The 21,128-nt window shown below is 42.9% G+C and overlaps 1 long non-coding RNA gene across 1 annotated transcript; it reads left to right on the top strand.

Annotated features, from left to right (window-relative positions):
• Nucleotides 1–451: 451 nt before the first annotated feature.
• On the top strand, nt 452–21,128 carry LOC120401616. The gene is made up of 6 exons (XR_005596595.1): nt 452–578; nt 5,845–5,991; nt 16,391–16,551; nt 16,998–17,134; nt 19,978–20,144; nt 20,957–21,128. It is a non-coding gene; the product is annotated as an uncharacterized LOC120401616 (long non-coding RNA).

Genomic DNA, 21,128 nt, shown 5'->3' with positions numbered 1-21,128 from the left:
AAACTCATTGTGGGGAAGGTACCAAAGGGAAATAGCAGCAGCAGCTGCTGGAGCTCTCCCAGTAAAAGGAAGACTGGTAGGGTGCTCCTGGCTGAAAAAGGTTAGAAGGAGGAGGTGGCCTATGAAGGGCTGAGGATGAGTCCTGCAGAGGAAAGAACCTTAGGGTAAGCTGTTCAATGGAATGAAAGGCTATTTGTAAGCCCTGCACTGAGGGCTGAAGACTTTTCTTTGTAGAAAATGGCCTAGGATGGGAAGTGGTGTGGGCCTGAAGGCTAGCGTGTACACCTGCCCTTATTTAGGGGTCTCAAGCGGGGCTTCTGGAGAGGGTTAGGAAACCTTATGCATTTCCTTGCACCAAAGGGGCAGATGAAGGTGTACCCTTGCTAAGAACTGCTTAGCCCAGGGAGGTAGAAGGATTTAAAAAAAAACACAAAACTTTGTTGGATGTTATTACTCCAGAGGGGAGGATGCTATGGTTTGTCTGCATGGCTAAACCACTGAGGCCTGGCATACCCTATCAACAGGACTCTGCAGCCTAGAGGGCAAACTGAGGCATTCTGAATCCTAATGCTGGAAAGGTAAGCCATCTGTGAAACAATGCTCACCAACTCTCAGTTTTCCCACTGTCATGATTATTTGTGTAATCATGCTGCTAGAAACTAACTTATCTCAAGGAGTTATTTTGTATGATTTTTGAAGTCTTTACATCATTGGCCATATGTAGCCTTCCAGGAGTGTTGTGGCTCAGGCTGAAGAGTGAGGTTAATCAGATCACTAGATCTGAATACAGCATGGAAACTTTCAATTCTCTTCACTGTGTGGGAAAATAGATCTTACTGAGAAGTTGAAGGGTGTTTCACTCCCTCCTAAAGCACTGCTGTTCCTTGAATGATAGAATCTACCTATTTCTCCCACCTAATTGGCCCTAGGGCCCACTCTAGCACCAATGAGCTCAGGGTTGTTTGTGCTCCTTATTTACTTCCCTCGGAGAGTAACTGAAAGGCTGTATCTCCTGCTGCTGGAAGCTAACTCCTCCACTGAACTGTGTCTCTCTAAGCTCAGTATATGTGTCTGAACAACTTCAGTCATGTGCCATCTGCACTTGGCTGCCCTAGTATATGAGATGAGTATCTGGCCTGGTAATTCCCTAGCCTGGCTCCTTGTCCCCAGGCTGTCTGTGTCTCAGACACCCAGGTTAGGTAGACCTTTTGAAGTTCTATAGTGTCTTTGGCCTCTCTGCGGCCTCCTGATAGGATTCCTATTTGGTACTGCTAGGCCAACACTACCTCCCCCCCCTCCACCCCCCGGTCAGGTGTGTCTGGTCTATGGAAGCTGCTTCTTGTAAGCTTCCAAAATGGTGAGAATGGATCTCCATGTGTAATGTCCCCCCTGCTCTTCCTGGCAAAAAAACATTGAAATTCTCCATTGTAATAAAGCGCATACACACAAAAAGACCATGCTTTCTGCCAGATGAACATTTCTGAAGTGAAGACAACTTTTCATATCTGAATCTTTTTCTAGTTTTAGTAGAAAATAGCAAAACATGCCCTGCACCCCTGGATGTTTCTTCAGTGTCCACATCTGGCTACCCAGAAAATAGGTAGCAGTCTCTCTTCATGTTCCCTATCACATGCATTGAAAAATTATAAGCCAGACCACCAAAAATCATGATACTTAAAAAATAAAAAGAATACCAGAGTTATTTATTATTTGTCTTCTGGCTACATTTGGTTTTATTTCAAGCTCTTGTCCCCGCAACCATAAGGACTAGAAAGTACAACTGGTCAGAAAAAGGAAAGAGGGATGTTGCATGGAAAACCTGGTCCCAAACAGAAATATTTCAATTTGGATATGCAACTGTGGTACTTCACAAGAAGTGTAGTTCAGATGCCTCATGCTCCTACTTGCTACAGGCCAAGCTCCCAGGTCAGACTACATTATCCAGAATATTTGATTTTTGTTGAAAGACCATGTTTCCATCCAGAAAGTTTTGATGAGACATTTCCATCCAGTCTTACTAGAAAACTCTGTCTCTTTTTTTAAAAGCTGAGATTCTCTCCTTCACTTGTCTCCTGGACCTAAGGTTTAAAGTACACAACAAATATTTGCAAGACTCATAAAATTTGGCCACACTACATCCTCTTTGTGTAAATTACATCCACTCAGGGCTTGTCTATGTGTGGAAGTTATACTGGTATAAGATAGGACATGAATTTAAAATGCTAGAGTTATACCAGTAATATAGCCATGTGGACACTCTTATTCTGATATCAGATTGGGGGGAAAAATCACTTTGTTTATGAAACTTTGGAATCCTGAAAAAAGTCACTTTTATTCTAGAACAAGGGGGAGTTATACCAGTATAACTGTAGAGTTTTAAATTCACTATACCAAACACAGTAACTATACTGATGTAATTACATCTGTATGTGCTGGGGCAGACATGCCCCATGCTGACAAGGAGCGGGTTAATGAGAGTGTGGGGGTCAGCACCCAAGTCATGCCAGAGTGCTCTGGAATATGGTTCCAGTGTTCTTCCTGTGAGCTGGAATAGTATCCTGATGCTTCTGCTAACTCTAGCCATGTCCAAGAATCTGAGTGTGGGACAAGTGGGGCCCCAGTGCCTGGTGAGGGGAGCTGGTCCTGGACCAGGCAGCTCCTTTTAGTCTGGTAGGTTCTGGGCCCAAGCAGGGAGCACTTGGCAGTGGGTCAGCATGGAGGGAGCTGAGGATGCTGCAGCTGCAATTGGGCAGGGGAGCATGGGGCCAGACCATCGAGAGCCTCAGGTGGAGCCAAGCTGGGTGGTGATGGGGGCTGGGTACTAAGGCTGCTGGGACTGCAGAGTCCCCTTGCTGCGCACAAGTAGAGAGGCAGGGCAGGACAGGCTCAGTTCTGAGTCCTCTTCTGGGCATCCTCCACTGCCACTATCTTCCCTCTGCTCCCCATTTTTCTCCCCCAGGAACTCCCACTGCCCCAGTATGCAACTCAGCCCCACATTCAGTGCAAGCTTCTGCTGCCTCAGGGGGTGGTCCAGTACTTTTTTTTAGTACTGGGGCACTGCTGGATCCCAAGTGGCACTGCCACAGCTGCAGCAGATGTCAAGCATGGTGACAGGACTTTAAAAGAGCAGACCCAGCCCACTTTAGGGTTGACTAGGAAGGAGAGCAGAGCTGGGCTTCTCCTGATGTGAGAGAAACCTGATTGTAGCCCAGAGACTGAGGTAGCTTGTTGGCTGGACAAGCTTCCTGGTGGAAGGGATGACTAGACCCTGGGAGACTTCCTTTTACCCCTCAGAACTGTATTCCTTGTAGGCCCAGGACTGGCAGTATTCAGTCCTGGACTCGTAACAGTTTTATGGTGCGAGGTGCAGTCTATAATAACTGAACCCCCATTTTACCTTGGCCCTGACGCGGGCAGCCACTTGAGTATTTACTTCAAAGTTAAGCATGTGAGTAGTCCCTTTTGAAGGTGGTGAATGCTTAAATGCTCCATTGGATCAGGACCTATATAAAATCCAGATGTTCTAATTATCTAGCCATAGTGGTTCAGAAGGTTTCAGATCTTAGCTTTTCTGTATAGCAGGTTGTGGTAATGTTATTTTAGAGCAGGGTTCATATTGCTGATTTTCTATCACTTGAAGACCCATATATGGTGAATCAGGCAACTTTGCTTTAAAGGCAGAGGGATACAAAAATAGTACCAGTCAAAAAGGTTTTTAAAAAATTGCAAATAGTGTTGTGCTAAAATGTAACACAGTGGGGTGGGATAATATGATGGCTGTATTGGCTCTGGAAATAACTAGATGTTTCCATTCCATTTCACACACACAGCAGGGCAAAATTTATTGCACACATTTTTTGGCAAAAAATGCAGGCGTGGTGACACTGAAATGTTTTGCGCATTCATGTTGATTTTTTTTGCTGAACTGTTTCAATTTTTGAAGGGTTTTTTTTGACAAACATTTTGTTTCAATATTTTTGAAACAAATGTTTTGATGTTGGTTCAAAATGACTTTTTGTTTCACAATTTTCTTTAATTTATTAAAAAACAAAGTTTTAAAATCGGCCGGTTGAAACATTTACATTTTGTCAAAATGGACAGCTGCTCAGTCAGAGTTTCCTCAACAACAACAGTTCAAATTCTGTTAACTTTTACAATTCGGCATAAGAAGCAGGCTGTGACAGATGCTGGGAGAAGGAGCTTGAGGGATGGGCAGCTGGTGCATAAGGGAGCCCGAGTGGAAGTGTATGGGAGGCAGGCAGTTGATGTGGCAGTGGAGAGAGACATGGATGGGCTGGAAATTTTTGTGTGGGAATGGAGCTAGGAGTGGGAGGTCAGACAGGTGCTGTGTGAGGGGCTGGCAGTGGGTAGGTGTGTGTGGGGAGAAGTATGAGAAGCCAGCATATAGTATGTGTGTGTGTGAGGGACCATCAGTCTGGAGTGAGGGCTGAACAGAGAAAGCATAGTTGTGCTGAAAGGAGGCATGACCGCTACATACCACTATGTCAAACAAGTCAAGAGGAGAGAGCTGGGCAAACCTTCTCTTGCCAGAATGGTTTTGCTGATGTTGTAAAGATGATTTGCTAACAGCCAAACAACTGTAAAACTGTCTCCGTTTGGCCACGGACATTACTTGCTTTGGGACAGTGAAATGAGAAATCAAGTGCTTGTACTTGATGATTTGTAAATTGCGTGTTTTGGGCCATGCTGTAGTGTATGAATTCGAGACAAGAACTTCAGTTGTTTTCTCTGTGCTTCTTTCTTTCTAGGCTGGCCCTTCTTCTTTTCTGCATCTACAGTACAGGAGACTTCAGTGAAATCCTAGAGATCTGCAAGCTTCTTTCCTTGATAGGGAAAGGCAGAAGAGAAATGTTAAAGAAAATGTAGAGACCTGTAGATGCAGATTGACCTGTCTTTGGGGGTAGAACTTGAACAGTGGACAATGTCTCTCTCTTTTTTTTTTCCTTTCTTTTCCCCCTAGTAATTCTGGATCATGTAGGAAGGCTTTCACGATTTTTGTTTATTTTCAATAAGTACATAGTATTCTTTCTGAAGAAAGAATGGCCCTTGAAGAAAGAAGGAAGAGCTAGCTGGTATTTACAGGTTGGCAGATATCTCTAAGAGCTGCTGACTTGAAAAATGCCCAAACAGATAAAGAAGGAGATAGAGGAAAAGGTTCAGAGATATACTGAGGAAACAGAGTTCATATAACATTTTTCTTGGCTTTGTGTGTGCGGGGGAGAGAGGGTGCTGTATTTTCTATTTGGTGGTTTCGTCTTTGTCCTTGTAAGTAATTGTTTTATAACTGCATTACATTGTTTGAATGAAATAATGTAAAAAGTTTACACCTTTATTTCGAATTTATTTCCATAGCAAAGGAAATGAAGACTTAAATAACCACCGTAAAAGCTTTATTCAGATTACTCTGAGAGTTGTCATAGGAGCCAAATGGATTAACTAAAAAAAATTTGAACTTGTCTCAAAGCAGGAGAGAAGCAAGATTCTGGCACTTGGGGTATTTGTTTTGGGAATGGGGATTATTTTGTATTGAGGCGATCTGGCACTTGAAGTGTGAGGGAAGGGAGAAAGTGCTATGGTCCATCAGCTGGGAGGGAATGCTACAGAGGAGAGAATGTGAGGTGCTGCCAGGTCGGGGGGTAGAGTTTGGTGGCTGTTGTGAGGAGGGGAAGAGTTAGTCATTGGGGAGGGGAAAAGGGGAGGAGTATGAGGAGCCAGCAGTTCTTTTGGGGCATTGGGGTGGGGAAGGACTGATTGGTAATGTGGGAAAAAGGAAACTAAGGAGAAACATACAGTTCTGGTTGCCTATTGTTTTTTTGCCTACAGGTCTGAGCCAGTGTAAAGTTGATGGGATTCAGAACAGAATGAAAATAAATAACTTGCATGGCAGCGTACACCAAACAAGGAAATGTGACTGTATTCCTGAATAAATGACAAGCAGTACCCATGGAAAAATATAACTTTCACCTCAGGGTATGTCTACACTACGGGATTATTCCGATTTTACAGAAACCGTTTTTTTAAAACAGATTGTATAAAGTCGAGTGCACGCAGCCTCACTAAGCACATTAATTCGGCAGTGTGCGTCCATGTACCGAGGCTAGCGTCGATTTCCGGAGCGTTGCACTGTGGGTAGTTATCCTGTAGCTATCCCATAGTTTCCGCAGTCTCCCCTGCCCAGTGGGATTCTGGGTTGAGATCCCAATGCATGATGGGGCAAAAACAGTGTCGCGGGTGATTGTGGGTAAATGTTGTCACTCAATCCTTCCTCAGTGAAAGCAATGGCAGACAATCATTTCGCGCCCTTTTTCCGCTGGATTGCCCTGGCAGACGCCATAGCATGGCAACCATGGAGCCTGTTTTGCCTTTTGTCACTGTCACCGTATGTGTACTAGATGCTGCTGACAGAGGCGGTACTGCAGTGCTACACAGCAGCATTAATTTGCCTTTGCAAGGTAGCAGAGATGATTACCATCCCTATTGCACCATCTGCCATTGTAAATTGGCAATGAGATGATGGTTATCAGTCATTTTGCACCGTTTGCAATTGGAAATTGGCAACGATGGTTATCAATCATTTTGTACTGTCTGCTGCTGTCATGGATGCTCCTGGCTGGCCTCACTGAGGTCGGCCGGGGGCGCATGGACAAAAATGGGAATGACTCCCCGGGTCATTCCCTTCTTTATGTTTTGTCTAAAAATAGTCAGTCCTGCCTAGAATATGGGGCAAGTGCACTAGAGAACCAGAGAGCACAGCCGCTCCGGGTCAGAGCCCCAGAGATCCCGCAGAAATGATGAGCTGCATGCCATTCTAGAGGGTGCCCCTGCAACAACCCCACTCATTGCTTCCCTCCTCCCCCAACCCTCCCCCAACCCTACCATTGCAGTGTCCCCCCATTTGTGTGATGAAGTAATAAAGAATGCAGGAATAAGAAACACTGACTTTTTAGCGAGATAAAATGAGGGGGAGGCAGCCTCCAGCTGCTATGATAGTCCACGCAGGATATTAAAGGGTGGGGGGGGGGGGAGAAGAGGAGCGCAGCCTCCCACTGCTATGATAGTCCAGGGAGTACAGAATTTTTTCTTTAGACATGAAAGGGGGCAGGGGCTGATGGAGCTCAGCCTCCAGCTGCTATGATGAGGATGGTTACCAAGCATATTGTACCATCTGCCGGGAATGACCAGGAGTCATTCCCATTTTTACCCAGGCGCCCCTGGCCGACCTCACCGAAGCCAGCCAGGAGCACTCACGGGATGATGAGGATGGTTTTCCACCATTTTGTACCGTCTGCCATCAGGAAAGGAAGGGGAGAGGATGCTGCTGTTCAGCGCCGCAGCACCGCGTCTACTAGCGGCATGCAGTAGACATACGGTGACATTGAAAAAAAGGTGAGAAATGATTTTTTTTCCCTTTTCTTTCACGGGGGCGGAGAGGGGATAAATTTACGAGATATATCCGGAACCACCCCGGACAATGTTTTTGACCCTTCAGGCATTGGGAGCTCAGCCAAGAATGCAAATGCTTTCTGGGGACTGTGGGATAGCTGGAGTCCTCAGTCCCCCCTCCCTCCCTCCCTGAGCATCCATTTGATTCTTTGGCTTTGATATGTGTCAGACAATATTAAACTCTTAATATGGCTGTAGATTCTTGTTGTGCAGTTGAATGGGTATTCTTCCACTCAAATTATCCTACATCCTAATTTGTCATCAGTAGTATGGTAAAAAATTCTGGGAAGCTCTTTCCAAGTAGATAGACCCCAAGATGGAAGCTGTCACAGTTGCTGACCCCTCTCTTCTTAGTGGATATAAAATTGAATTCTTCCTTCACCTAATCCAATGTACATAGTATCAGAGGGGTAGCCGTGTTGGTCTGGATCTGTAAAAGCAACAAAGAATCCTGTGGCACCTTATAGACTAACAGACGTTCTGCAGCATGAGCTTTCGTGGGTGAATACCCACTTCTTCAGATGCCCGTCCCCTCCAGCCGGGGGGGGGGGTGGCAGGCTGGGCCGGTGGACCTGCCGCAGTCATGCCTGCGGGAGGTCCACCGGAGCCCCGGGACGACTGGACCTGCCGCAGGCATGACTGCGGAGGGGGCGCTCGTCCCGCGGCTCGGCTGGACCTCCCGTAGGCATGACTGCGGCAGCTCAAGCGGAGCTGCCGGAACCGCGAACCGTCCGCAGCCGCGGGAGGTCCAGCCAAGCCATGCGGGACCAGTGGTCCCTTTGCAGTCATGCCCGCGGGAGGTCCGCTGCTCCCGCGGCTCCAGGGCGCCTCCCGCGCATGACTGCTTGGGGCGGCCAAAAAGGTAGAGCCGCCCCTGTCCCAAGAGAAGCCAGGAAGAAGACGTAAAATGAATTGAAGGTTAGCAAATACAGGCTCTGCTAGACCTAGAAGTAGAGCTGATCAAAATTTTCCCACAAAGCTTTTGTCAAAACAAAAAAGAACACAACTTGCCCTTTATTAACATAACATAAGAACGGCCGTACCGGGTCAGACCAAAGGTCCATCTAGCCCAGTATCTGTCTACCGACAGTGGCCAATGCCAGGTGCCCCAGAGGGAGTGAACCTAACAGGCAATGATCAAGTAATCTCTCTCCTGCCATCCATCTCCATCCTCTGACGAACAGAGGCTAGGGACACCATTCTTACCCATCCTAGCTAATAGCCATTTATGGACTTAGCCACCATGAATTTATCCAGTCCCCTTTTAAACATTGTTATAGTCCTAGCCTTCACAACCTCCTCAGGTAAGGAGTTCCACAAGTTGACTGTGCGCTGTGTGAAGAAGGACTTCCTTGTATTTGTTTTAAACCTGCTGCTTATTAATTTGATTTGGTGACCCCTAGTTCTTGTATTATGGGAATAAGTAAATTTTTCCTTATCCACTTTCTCAACATCACTCATGATTTTATATACCTCTATCATATCCCCCCTTAGTCTTCTCTTTTCCAAACTGAAGAGTCCTAGCCTCTTTAATCTTTCCTCATATGGGACCCTCTCTAAACCCCTAATCATTTTAGTTGCTCTTTTCTGAACCTTTTCTAGTGCTAGAATATCTTTTTTGAGGTGAGGAGACCACATCTGTACACAGTATTTGAGATGTGGGCTTACTATGGATTTATATAAGGGCAATAATATATTTGCAGTCTTATTCTCTATCCCCTTTTTAATGATTCCTAACATCCTGTTTGCTTTTTTTGACTGCCTCTGCACACTGCGTGGACATCTTCAGAGAACTATCCACGATGACTCCAAGATCTTTTTCCTGACTTGTTGTTGCTAAATTAGCCCCCATCATGTTGTATGTATAGTTGGGGTTATTTTTTCCAATGTGCATTACTTTACATTTATCCACATTAAATTTCATTTGCCATTTTGTTGTGCAATCACTTAGTTTTGTGAGATTTTTTTGAAGTTCTTCACAGTCTGCTTTGGTCTTAACTATCTTGAGCAGTTTAGTATCATCTGCAAACTTTGCCACCTCACTGTTTAGCCCTTTCTCCAGATCATTTATGAATAAATTGAATAGGATTGGTCCTAGGACTGACCCCTGGGGAACACCACTAGTTACCCCTCTCCATTCTGAGAATTTACCATTAATTCCTACCCTTTGTTCCCTGTCCTTTAACCAGTTCTCAATCCATGAAAGGACCTTCCCTTTTATCCCATGACAGCTTAATTTACGTAAGAGCCTTTGGTGAGGGACCTTGTCAAAGGCTTTCTGGAAATCTAAGTACACTATGTCCACCGGATCCCCCTTGTCCACATGTTTGTTGACCCCTTCAAAGAACTCTAATAGATTAGTAAGACACGATTTCCCTTTACAGAAACCATGTTGACTATTGCTCAACAGTTTGTTTTTCTATGTGTCTGACAATTTTATTCTTAACTATTGTTTCAACTAATTTGCCCGGTACTGACGTTAGACTTACCGGTCTGTAATTGCCAGGATCACCTCTAGAGCCCTTTTTAAATATTGGCGTTAATTAGCTAACTTCCAGTCATTGGGTACCAATGCTGATTTAAAGGACAGGTTACAAACCTTAGTTAATAGTTCCGCAACTTCACATTTGAGTTCTTTCAGAACTCTTGGGTGAATGCCATCTGGTCCCGGTGACTTTAATGTTGAGTTTATCAATTAATTCCAAAACCTCCTCTAGTGACACTTCAATCTGTGACAGTTCCTCAGATTTGTCACCTACAAAAGCCAGCTCAGGTTTGGGAATCTCCCTAACATCCTCAGCCGTGAAGACTGAAGCAAAGAATCCATTTAGTTTCTCCGCAATGACTTTATCATCTTTAAGCACTCCTTTTGTATTTCGATCGTCAGGGGTCCCCACTGGTTGTTTAGCAGGCTTCCTGCTTCTGATGTACTTAAAAAACATTGTTATTACCTCTGGAGTTTTTGGCTAGCCGTTCTTCAAACTCCTCTTTGGCTTTTCTTATTACACTCTTGCACTTAAGTTGGCAGTGTTTGTGCTCCTTTCTATTTGCCTCACTAGGATTTGACTTCGACTTTTTAAAGGAAGTCTTTTTATCTCACTGCTTCTTTTCAAAAGTTTTCACTAAAAATTATCAGTATCAAAACTTTTTCATTTACTGAAAATTGCATTTTCTTACTGAAAACTTACTTTTTCAGAAAACAAAAATAAAGAAGTGACTTTGAAGTAAAAATGTAGTGGAAAAAACAACTTCACAACACATCAGTTCCAACAGTGAACACATTCAGAGAAAAATCTTACTTGTAAAGCAAATAATTTCAGTACTGCTGCTGATCTCAACTTCCACGATATTTCACAAGATGGTCAGTGAGGTACCCAGGACCTAAACTGTTTAGATCGTTATGGATTAAAACAAACATTAAATTGCACATGGAAAATAGCTAGAACTCAGTGCAGACTCTGGAGCTCAGATGTAATGTACTCCCTGTCAGAAATATAGCTTAACAAGTGGGCTGCTACATTCTGCACTATGGGCTTGCTCCAAAGTCCATTGTAGTTAATGAAAAGATTCCCATTGGTTTAAATATGCCTTGGATCGAGCTCTAGCTGAGCTTGTCAAGCAGTATTTGTTACATGTTTTCTACCTAATTTATTTAATAACATAAGAATATCTGATCTTTCTCTTCAGAAGCTGTACCCGGTTCTGATAAGGAGGAGAAATGAGATTTCTACTTTGAAACTCCACTAGTAGTTTTGCTAATTGTGTCTGCATTGGTTGCTCACACATATGCAATTTGGTGTCAAAGATGACAGGCAGAGCAATGAAGTAACTAGAATCTATGGAGAAACGGGGGTGGATTTTCAAGTTCTACAGTGATGGGGGTACAGACAGGGACTTCTCATGACTCAGTATCAAGTCAAAAACAACATGCTTTAGCTTCCCTTGAAATTGCTCTAAGTGCCATAATAGAGGATGCTGTCTATTTACAAATGTGAATAAGGGCATATGTTCTTACCAAAGGTGGATAACCATGTGTAATGTTTTCAGAAAAGGATGAACAGGTTCATCCAAATAAACTTATTCTCTACTTCTCCTATTCCTCTAGAACAGGGGTCGGCAACCTTTCCGAAGTGGTGTGCCGAGTCTTTATTTATTCATTCTATTCTAAGGTTTCACATGCCAGTAATACATTTTAACATTTTTAGAAGGTCTCTTTCTGTAAGTCTATAATATATAACTAAACAGTTGTTATATGTAAAGTAAATAAGGTTTTTAAAATGTTTAAGAAGCTTCATTTAAAATTAAATTAAAATGCAGAGCCCCCCAGACTGGTGGCCAGGACCCGGGCAGTGTTGAGGGCCACTGAAAATCAGCTCGTGTGCCACCTTCGGCACGCGTGCCATAGGTTACCTACCCCTGCTCTAGAAGTTTAACCCCACTCCTTCAAGCAAACTGAGGGTATGTCTACACTACGAAATTAGGTCAAATTTATAGAAGTTGTTTATTAATCATTTTTATACAGTCAATTGTGCATGTCGATTGTCTAAGCGCATTAAGTCGGCAGACTGTGTCCACAGTACCGAGGCTAGTGTCGACTTCCAGAGCGTTGCACTGTGGGTAGATGTGGGTAGCTATCCCACAGTTCCCGCAGTCTCCGCTGCCCCTTGGAATTCTGGGTTGAGATCCCAATGCCTGATGGGGCAAAACCAGTGTCGCGGGTGGTTCTGGGTACATGTCGTCAGGCCCTCTTCTCCCTCCCTCCCTCTGTGAAAGAAGTGGCAGACAATGGTTTTGCGCCTTTTTTCCTGGGTTACCTGAGCAGATGCCATACCACGGCAAGCATGGAGCCCGCTCAGCTCACCATCACCGTACATCTCCTGGGTGCTGGCAGACGTGGGACTGCATTGCTACACAGCAGCAGCTCATTGCCTTTTGGCACCAGACAGTTCATTATGATTGGTAGCCATCATCCTCATACTCCTGGGTGCTCTTTTAGCCGACCTCAGTGAGGTTGGTCAGGGGCGCCTGGGCAGACGTGGGAGTGACTCAGCCAGGTCATTCCCATTTTCTGCCAAGCACCCAGGAGATGACGATGGCTAGCAGTCATACTGCACCATCTTCTGGTGAGCAGCCAGGAGATGATGATGGCTAGCAATCATACTGCACCATCTGCTGCCAGCCTAAGATGTAAAAGATAGATGGAGTGGATCAAAACAAGAAATTGGCCCGATTTGTTTTGTGAAATTAGCGGCCTGCTAAACCCACGGTTTTGAGTTCAATCCTTGAGGGGGCCATTCTGTGTGACAGTTGTTTGTGTTTCTCCTTGATGCAAAGCCACCCCTTTTGTTGATGTTAATTCTCTGTAAGCCATGTCATCAGTCGCCCCTCCCTCCGTCAGAGCAATGGCAGACCATTGTTTTGTGCCTTTTTTCAGCACAGAACCAGAAGCTGCAAAAGCAAAACTAGGCAAGGAGGTGACAGCAGCACAGTGACGAGAGTGATGAGGACAAACTTCTCACAAAGTATGGGCTGGGCAATGTGCCCTGGCAATGTGCACATCATCCTGATGAGATCTGCATGGTCACCTATGCTGATCAGCTTGCCACGTTGGCCAAACAAGAAATGAAATTCAAAAGTTCGTGGGCCTTTTCCTGTCTACCTGGCCAGTGCATGTGAGTTGAGAGTGCTGTCCAGAGCGGTCACAATGGAGCACTCTGGGATAACTCCCGGAGGCCAATACCATCAAATTGCATCCACACTACCCCAAATTCGACCCGGCAAGATTGATTTCAGCACTAATCCCCTTGTCGGAGGTGGAGTAAAGAAATCAATTTAAAGAGCACTTTAAGTTGAAAAAAAGGGCTTCTTCGTGTGGACGGGTCCAGGCTTAAATCGAGGTGACGCTGCTAAATTCAACCTAAAATCGTCGTGTAGACCAGGCCTGAGAAATGCTGAATGATCACCATATGTTCACTGTTGGATATTTCTTTGTCCATTTCCAATTACTGTGTACCAATATTTATTTAACTTTGTTGAAATTAGACACACTGCACACAGTGACCTTGCTAAAGATGAGGGATAGCCTGGTAGTGATGAGTAACATCAGAAGGATTTTGATTCATATTCTGACTTGTTAGTATATCTTCTGCTTGGACTTCTTCCAAAGTCAGCTCTCAGCTAGTCTAAATTTCATCCACAAACCAAAGAGAAAAGATATACTAAAAGAGAACTCATTTAAGAGAGCGACCTTATGCAAAATAGTTACAATTTTCCTTCGGTCCTAAGAAAGGATCTTTCTAATCTGCCCCTCTACCCACTTGTTTTGTTCTGTTGCTTTGTTTTTAGATCATTCCCCTCTCTCTCTCTAAATCAGGCAGTTATTTCCTATTTAGTGTACTGTTGCATCTGTCCCTTTTTCTCTTGTATCATCTGTCTCTTCGTTTCATGCTTCTCCTTTGTGTCAGCCCAACTTTCATCCATTCTCCTTTTCCCCTATACCCACCAACATACATATGCATGCTTTCAGCTTTACCCAGCTGACAGCCACATGCTGTGCACCTGGCTCATGAAGGGAATTTGCCTCCTAGGTTTGTCATGTACAGAGACAAGTGCATTTATGAGCAGCCCATATGTTTGTGATAAAGAAATTCCCATTTTTAACCATAATAGATCAGTACATAGTATATTCATGGAAAGCAAGTCAATTTGACCTCCATTCACCATTGTAAAGGCAGCTGCCATTTTTTTTGTACTTCCACAGGAAAAACAAAATGGAACTTGTGATGTTATGCTGATTCTTCTACTACCCAAATGATATCTTGGTTTAATGCAGACCATGACCGGTGGCAGTCTGGGTCTTAATCCACAAAACAGGAAGCCTCTTCTACTGTACGAGATGGGAGAGACAAGTGTTGAGTAAAACTGGGCATAACTTGTGAAATATTTCTTTTGTGAGAATTCAGATACATGACACTCAATCCAGTTCATGTAACAACTCACTCTTGTAGCTTCTGAAACACCAGAATGGACAAAGGGGTGTCCCCTATTTAACAGCCCTCCCCCCCACCAGACACACACTGCTCGTACCATAAAAAGCAGGTGGGCTAATTACAGGAGTAGGAGTCAAAGGCCTGGAAATTCTGGTCTTGACTCTGCTACTGATATTAATGCTTTGCACACTTCATTATAGAAATGCTATTTAGTAGAGAGTGTATTTACACAGGACTTTACAGGTGGTGAAACAAAGTTCACATAGAAAGTCAGTGTCATAACCTGGGTTATAACCCAGGTTTGTTGACTTCTAGTTAGAACTGGTCAAAAAACGGAAAACCTTTTAATGAAAAATGTCTCTCTCTTTCACTGAATATTTCCAACATTTGAAATTTTTCAATCTTCTATTCTAGTCCTATGTCTAATTACTGAACCTTGATAATAGTGTTGCCTTGGAAAGCCACTAAATTGTTCTGTGCTTCCACTTTCACATCTGAAAAATGTGGTCAGAGAGTCTATTTTTTTTTATTTTACCATAAGCAACATCCAAAACTATACATGGTTTAAGATTTCCCAAGTCACATACGTGTGTGTGAAGTATTATTAGTCTCATTTTACAAATGGAACAACATTGCAAGATTAGCAAAGATTTCCTAATTTTGAAGAATAAGAAAGCTCAGTAAAATCTGATCTCAGTGCTTGTGATCTTCAAATATATTGTCTGTTCTGTGAAGTCAATTATTTGGCCAGAGCTGGTATTCGTGAACTACTTATATAAGATAAAATACCATAAGGAAACTGACAAACAACTGCAAATAATGACAAAAATTGAGACTTTCATAAACATCAGGGGAGGGATAGCTCAGTGGTTTGAGCATTGGCCTGCTAAACCCAGGGTTGTGAGTTCAATCTTTGAAGGAGCACTTAGGGATCTGGGGCAAAATCAGTACTTGGTCCTGCTAGTGAAGACAGGGGGCTGGACTTGATGACCTTCCAAAGTCCCTTCCAGTTCTAGGAGATAGGATCTCCATTTATTTATTTTATTTTTATAAGCAGCATAGATAAAATTTGACAATTACTTGTTACAAATTATTTGCACGTCTACAGGGTTCAAGTCAAATTTTGTACTCATAGCTGTTGACAAATTCAGAGCCGATTCTGACAACAAAAGAAGTAAATAACTCAGAACTAAGTTGACTTTTTCTCCAGAGTAGCAAAATTGATACTTTCCAAAATATAAAAGATAAAACCTGTTTTGTGGGCGGGGGAGGAATGTGGTTTTCAGACTTCTCAAAGGGTATTAAACTAATAGAAAACAAACCACTAAATTAAAAAGCTGTAAAATAGGTCAGATCTTGTGCTAGTGTAAATTGGCATAGTTCTATTGAAGTTGGTGGCTCTGTGCTGAGAAATATGAGCTGAGGATTTAGCCCATTTTTGACAGTCTCAGTGACAAAACGTATTATAGATATTTGCTTGACAGGACTTGTAGAATTTAGAGTTGCTTTGCTTGATTGATTCTTTGTGCATGTGCCTGCCCCCTCCACCTACCATGCTGAGGGCTGTGTCATTTAGCATGACTCCATTATATTCAATTGAGCAGTGGCTGCGGGAGGCCAGACAGCATATGTCCTTGGGCCATACAAGTGCTATTTAGCTACATGTACCCTGCAAAGCCAGAGGCACTCAAGGGACTACAAAAAGAGTCACATTAGTGACAATAGTACTAAATGCCTATGCAGTGTTATGTAAATGCTCATGGTGATGAAGTGTGTGGTATATCTTCTCAGCTGGTTACAATGTTGTGCTGCGTATAGTAGGTTGTTGCTGCTTGCAGTGAATAATTTATAACTAATATTGTTGGCTGCCTGTCCTGATGAAGTGAGTTAAAAATATATAGTGCCAGATGGGCTAATACCATTGTCTTCTCTTACAGATCACTTTACCATTATCTTCCTCTTAACACCTTTTCAAGGTGTGATGAAGAAGAATGGAAGTGGTTGCTTGAGGTACCTTGAACTAGTCTATCAGTTCCTTAATCTCAGGCCTTGTCTAAACACAAATTGTACTGATTTAACTAAATCCCTGCGGAAACTGGTATGTATGTGAATGCTCTCCTAAACTAATTTGAGTGCGTTATATAGTGCTGATTTTGAATGAATTGTAACCGTGTAGTCTGCCTTTTTAAAGGCCAGGAGACTTGGAGCTAGCCCAGCCCTGTTCAGTCAGTTCTACCTGTGCTTTAACTGCATCCCAACCTGAGGGGCAGGAGTGAGGGAATCAGGTGTTAGTATGGCAAACACCTGGGCCTCATATTTAAAGGGCCTAAGAGAATGCAGTCAAGAGGCAGCTGGGATGAGAACTGCATAGAGTATTTTAGGAAGCCCTGATATAAGGCCTCTAAGAAAGGAGGAATCCCTGGGAGAAACTGCCAGAGTCCCTAGGCAGGGGAGGCATGGGATCACCTGTAAGGCTTAAGAAGGGCAGGAGCAAGTTTATTGGATGTCTTGTTTGGCTGTTTAAATTTGACTTCTGTTATCCAGAAGGAGAATGAACTAAGCATACCGGGCTGAGTCACCCAGAAGAATACCTCTGTAGCAGCAGATTGGCCAACAAAAGCAGGTGGTATGGATGAAGTGCCTGCAATACCACATCCTGGCATGATGAGGGGATTCCAGTGGTGAGTGCACCTCCCCTTTACAATGATTTAGGGAAAGATTTTTTCAAACATGCAATGAGCAACTAGGTGCATAACTCCCCCTGCCTTTCAAACTTCTTCCAGCAAACAATTACATATATGCTTCCTTTTACTCTATGTGTAACTTCATGAAGTCAGTGGAACTACTCATGCGCTAAAAGTTAAACACGTCAGATTCACTCTTCCAGGTAAAAAGGTAGAATGATCATATTGTACGATCACTTGCATTTTAATTTTCACTCAACAAAAATATTTTGTTATAAACTTAAATATTTTAATAAACATCTTTACAGAAAAACTACCTCAGAGCCAGGTGATTTTTTAAAAAATAAATAAAGCAGATAAACATATTTTTAAGTATGTATTTTGTTTAGACATAATAGTAAACAAACTACAGGCCAGTTCTTCAGCTAGCATAAATTGGTGCAACTCCACTGACTTCCCTGGAATTACACTGATTTAAATAAACTGGGGTACTGGCCCTTTATCTGGGCTTTCAATAAGATCACACTGAAAACACTTTCCTCACCGCCTGGATTTCATGTTGCACTTTTTTTTAGCCCTGTTCTATCCCAGTGTTTGAAACAGAGTAAAGGTTAAAGTGGGATTTAGATGAGGAAAAAAGGAGCTTTATTCCTCTAGGTACTGAGTTCTCTCTATTTGAAGAGAAAGGACTGATTTGGTGGTGCTTCTCCCAAAGCACTGTACTGCCAATACGATGGATCAGAGAAGTCAGAGAGCTAGTGGATAGTTGTCTGGGCAGACAGAGTTGCACCTCAGTGCACTCCAGTTCTTGCTAATCCTAGACGTAAACTATGAATACTGCAGACACTATTGCAAGCCTGTGTCTGGCTTTAAATTACATCCCAAGACCTACGCAATTTTACCACTTTTTTGCCCCCCCGCCCCCTTTTTTTTGACAGTTTTTCTTTTTCTTCCCAGTATTAGGCGCTTCCCCCCCCTTTCTGATCCTTATTTTACCCTATTCACTTCTAAAAGATTCAACAGAGAATAAACAGCTCTGTCATGGAGAGCGGGAAATTAAATAAGTAGCAAAACCAATGACTTTATAGAGATGTCACCTTCTATAGGTGCTCTCATATCTGTTAAATGCTGCAACGTCTCCCACAGAAATAGTTTCAGTACAAATTTTATTCATGTGCATAAAACTTCTTGTGTCTTGAGTGCATGTCAGAGGTTTATTTCTCTGCCTTAAATCTTGCACTCTGTTTCTCTCACACACAGCAAGGGCTACCTTTTTACTGAATACCTGTCCTTCTTTGTTCTCTTGGCCTTTTCCTTCTGCAGCCTAAAGAGCTCCTTTTTCTTTAAAATTCTCAGTTTGTTCATGTTTCCTCTGTTCCAGAGGGTATGTCTTGCCTAGCACAGTGGTTTTCAACCAGGGGCACATGTACCCCTGGGGGTACTCAGAAGTCTTCCAGGGGGGACATCAACTCATGTAGATATTTGCCTAGTTTTACAACAGGCTACATTAAAAAGTACTAACAAAGTCCGAACAAATTAAAATTTCGTACAGACAATGACTTGTTTATGCTGCTCTATATACTGTACACTGAATATTAATATTGATTTATTTTATAATATTGTAAAAATTAGAAAGCAAGCAATTTTTCAGTAATAGTGGGCTGTGACGCTTTTGTATTTTTGTCTGATTTTATAAACAAGTAGTTTTTAAATGAGGTGAAATTTGGGAGTACACAAGACAAATCAGACTCGTGAAAAGGTACAGTAGTCTGGAAAGGTTGAGAGCCACTGGCCTAGCAGATATTTTTGTTTTTCATGAATCTTGACTAAGAAAATTGCTTCTCATTTTACAGTATTTCATAAGAGAACTACAAATAGAGTAGTTTAAAAGGTGGAGCTGAGGATCTCTTCCTGTGTAAATTATTTTCTGATAATTGGGTACACCTCCAACCTCAATATAATGCGACCCAATACAATACGAATTTGGATATAAAACGGTAAAGCAGTGCTCTGGGAGAGGGCGGGGCTGCACACTCCAGTGGATCAAAGCAAGTTCGATATAAGGTGGTTTCACCTATAACAGTAAGGTTTTTGGCTCCCGAGGACAGCGTTATATCGAGGTAGAGGTGTACCATTATAGTTTGCCTTTAGAATGCACAAGTCTAACTGTACAGGAACAGGTCTTGACTTTCAAGGACTTCCATAATATTTGCTTAGTTTCCCACAGCTACTAGCCCTGCAAACTCAATCTGGGTCCTGAAAGTCAATGCATGAGTCAGAACAAATGCTGCTTATAATAATCAATCAAATAAACTATATTTATAGGTGCAATTGGGTATACACCTTTTTAAAGCTTAACGTAGAGATTCTGGAATTTGAACTTGGGTTCTTCATCATCTAGCTTGTTGCTCCCAAAACAGCAGCCAAGACCTGGTGTTGTCACTTATCTCAAATAGTTCCTTGGGACTACAGCATATTGTTGGCAGCACTGCATCAAGAGGTGTTCAAGTGTTTGCCCAGGCTCTCCACAGTCATATTTGAGGCTGTTCCTCAGCTTCTACTAGGTCATTTTGTCACCAGTCTTTGCCAGCCCAGATCTCATTCAATTTAGAATACACCCATGTTTTTGATCAAGGTCAGTGTCTGGAGGGAGTGTCTGAAGGAACCAGTTTCTCCAAGATCATTGGCATTTCTCGCTATTTTGTTACTTTGTAGTTTTCCACTGCAGTATTTGAGAGATTCAGCGGCAAAGCTCTTTCTAGACTTCCATCTCTTGGGTGGTGGAATGTGTGCACACAGTAGCTCATGCACCTGTTTCTGTGTCTCCTTTTTGCTGAAAGTATCCCCCCTCACTGATGATGGTGCAATCCCCGCAAAGCAGTACAGCAACTGTGGTTTCAAAATCCCTGCAATGATCCTACAGGACTGATTGAGTTCAGTATCTATTTGTGTGCATGACTCATGGGTGACCAGAATGAGGCACAATACACCACCACTGAGCAGCAAGGTAAGACTGGTATCAGAGGGGTAGTCGTATTAGTCTGGATCTGTAAAAGCGGCAAAGAGTTCTGTGGCACGTTATAGACTAACAAAAGTATTGGACATGATCTTTCATGGATGAATACCCACTTCGTCGGATGCTCATGCTCCAATACGTTTTAGTCTATAAGGTGCCACAGAACTCTTTGAAGGTAAGACTGGTTGAACTTGTGCCCTGATCCTGCAACCAATTAGGTATTCTGTTGACGTTGAGCAAGTGCATAGTCCCATTGAGGTTAATGGCAAAGGGGAGTCAATGGAACTAATCAAATGCTTAATTATGTACATGTTTGCAGGATTGGAGCCTAAATTAATAATTCTTTTAATGCTATATGAGCCAGAAAGAGTATACTTCACTCTTCTACAGCTTTGTTGGCTCTACAATGCTAAGACGAGGTATTTCATTAAAGTGTGCAGCTAGTACTCTGAATACACCCAAACTAAAAAGGAACAGCAGCCAGGTACTGTCAGTAAGCCAGTTCTGTTTTGACATGGTAACATTTCTGATCATCGCTGTACTTTAGCAATGTCAAACTTAATACAGAACCAAGGATCAGGAATAAGTTTGTCAAATATGCAGGGTATTGGTGGCTCTAACTTCCAAATTTGTAAATGGCTGTAGCTGCTCTCAAAGGAGCCTCCAGTTTATGTTGTGGTACCTTCATGTAGAAATCCACAATGTCAGTGATGACAGGTAATCTTCGTTCTTTAGCTCTTCAAGTTTGAGAATTATACCAGAACATAGTTGTGAAAATTTCATTGTGAATATTTTCCTTCCAGGTTACTTTATTACCTCTTAAAGAATGCTATTGGCAGGACTGACAGCAAGCAGACTAGAAAGTGGCATTTAAACAAGTCCAGGACATGAAAGCTTAAGTAATGGCTTTGATGGGGGGTGTTTTATTACTTGGAATACTTGCACAAACAAGTGTTGCAGAAAGAAAAATAAGGA

The sequence above is a fragment of the Mauremys reevesii genome, linkage group 3, assembly GCF_016161935.1.
Source record: "Mauremys reevesii isolate NIE-2019 linkage group 3, ASM1616193v1, whole genome shotgun sequence".
NCBI classification, from domain to species: domain Eukaryota; kingdom Metazoa; phylum Chordata; order Testudines; family Geoemydidae; genus Mauremys; species Mauremys reevesii.
This window is presented reverse-complemented; position numbering and strand designations above follow the sequence as displayed.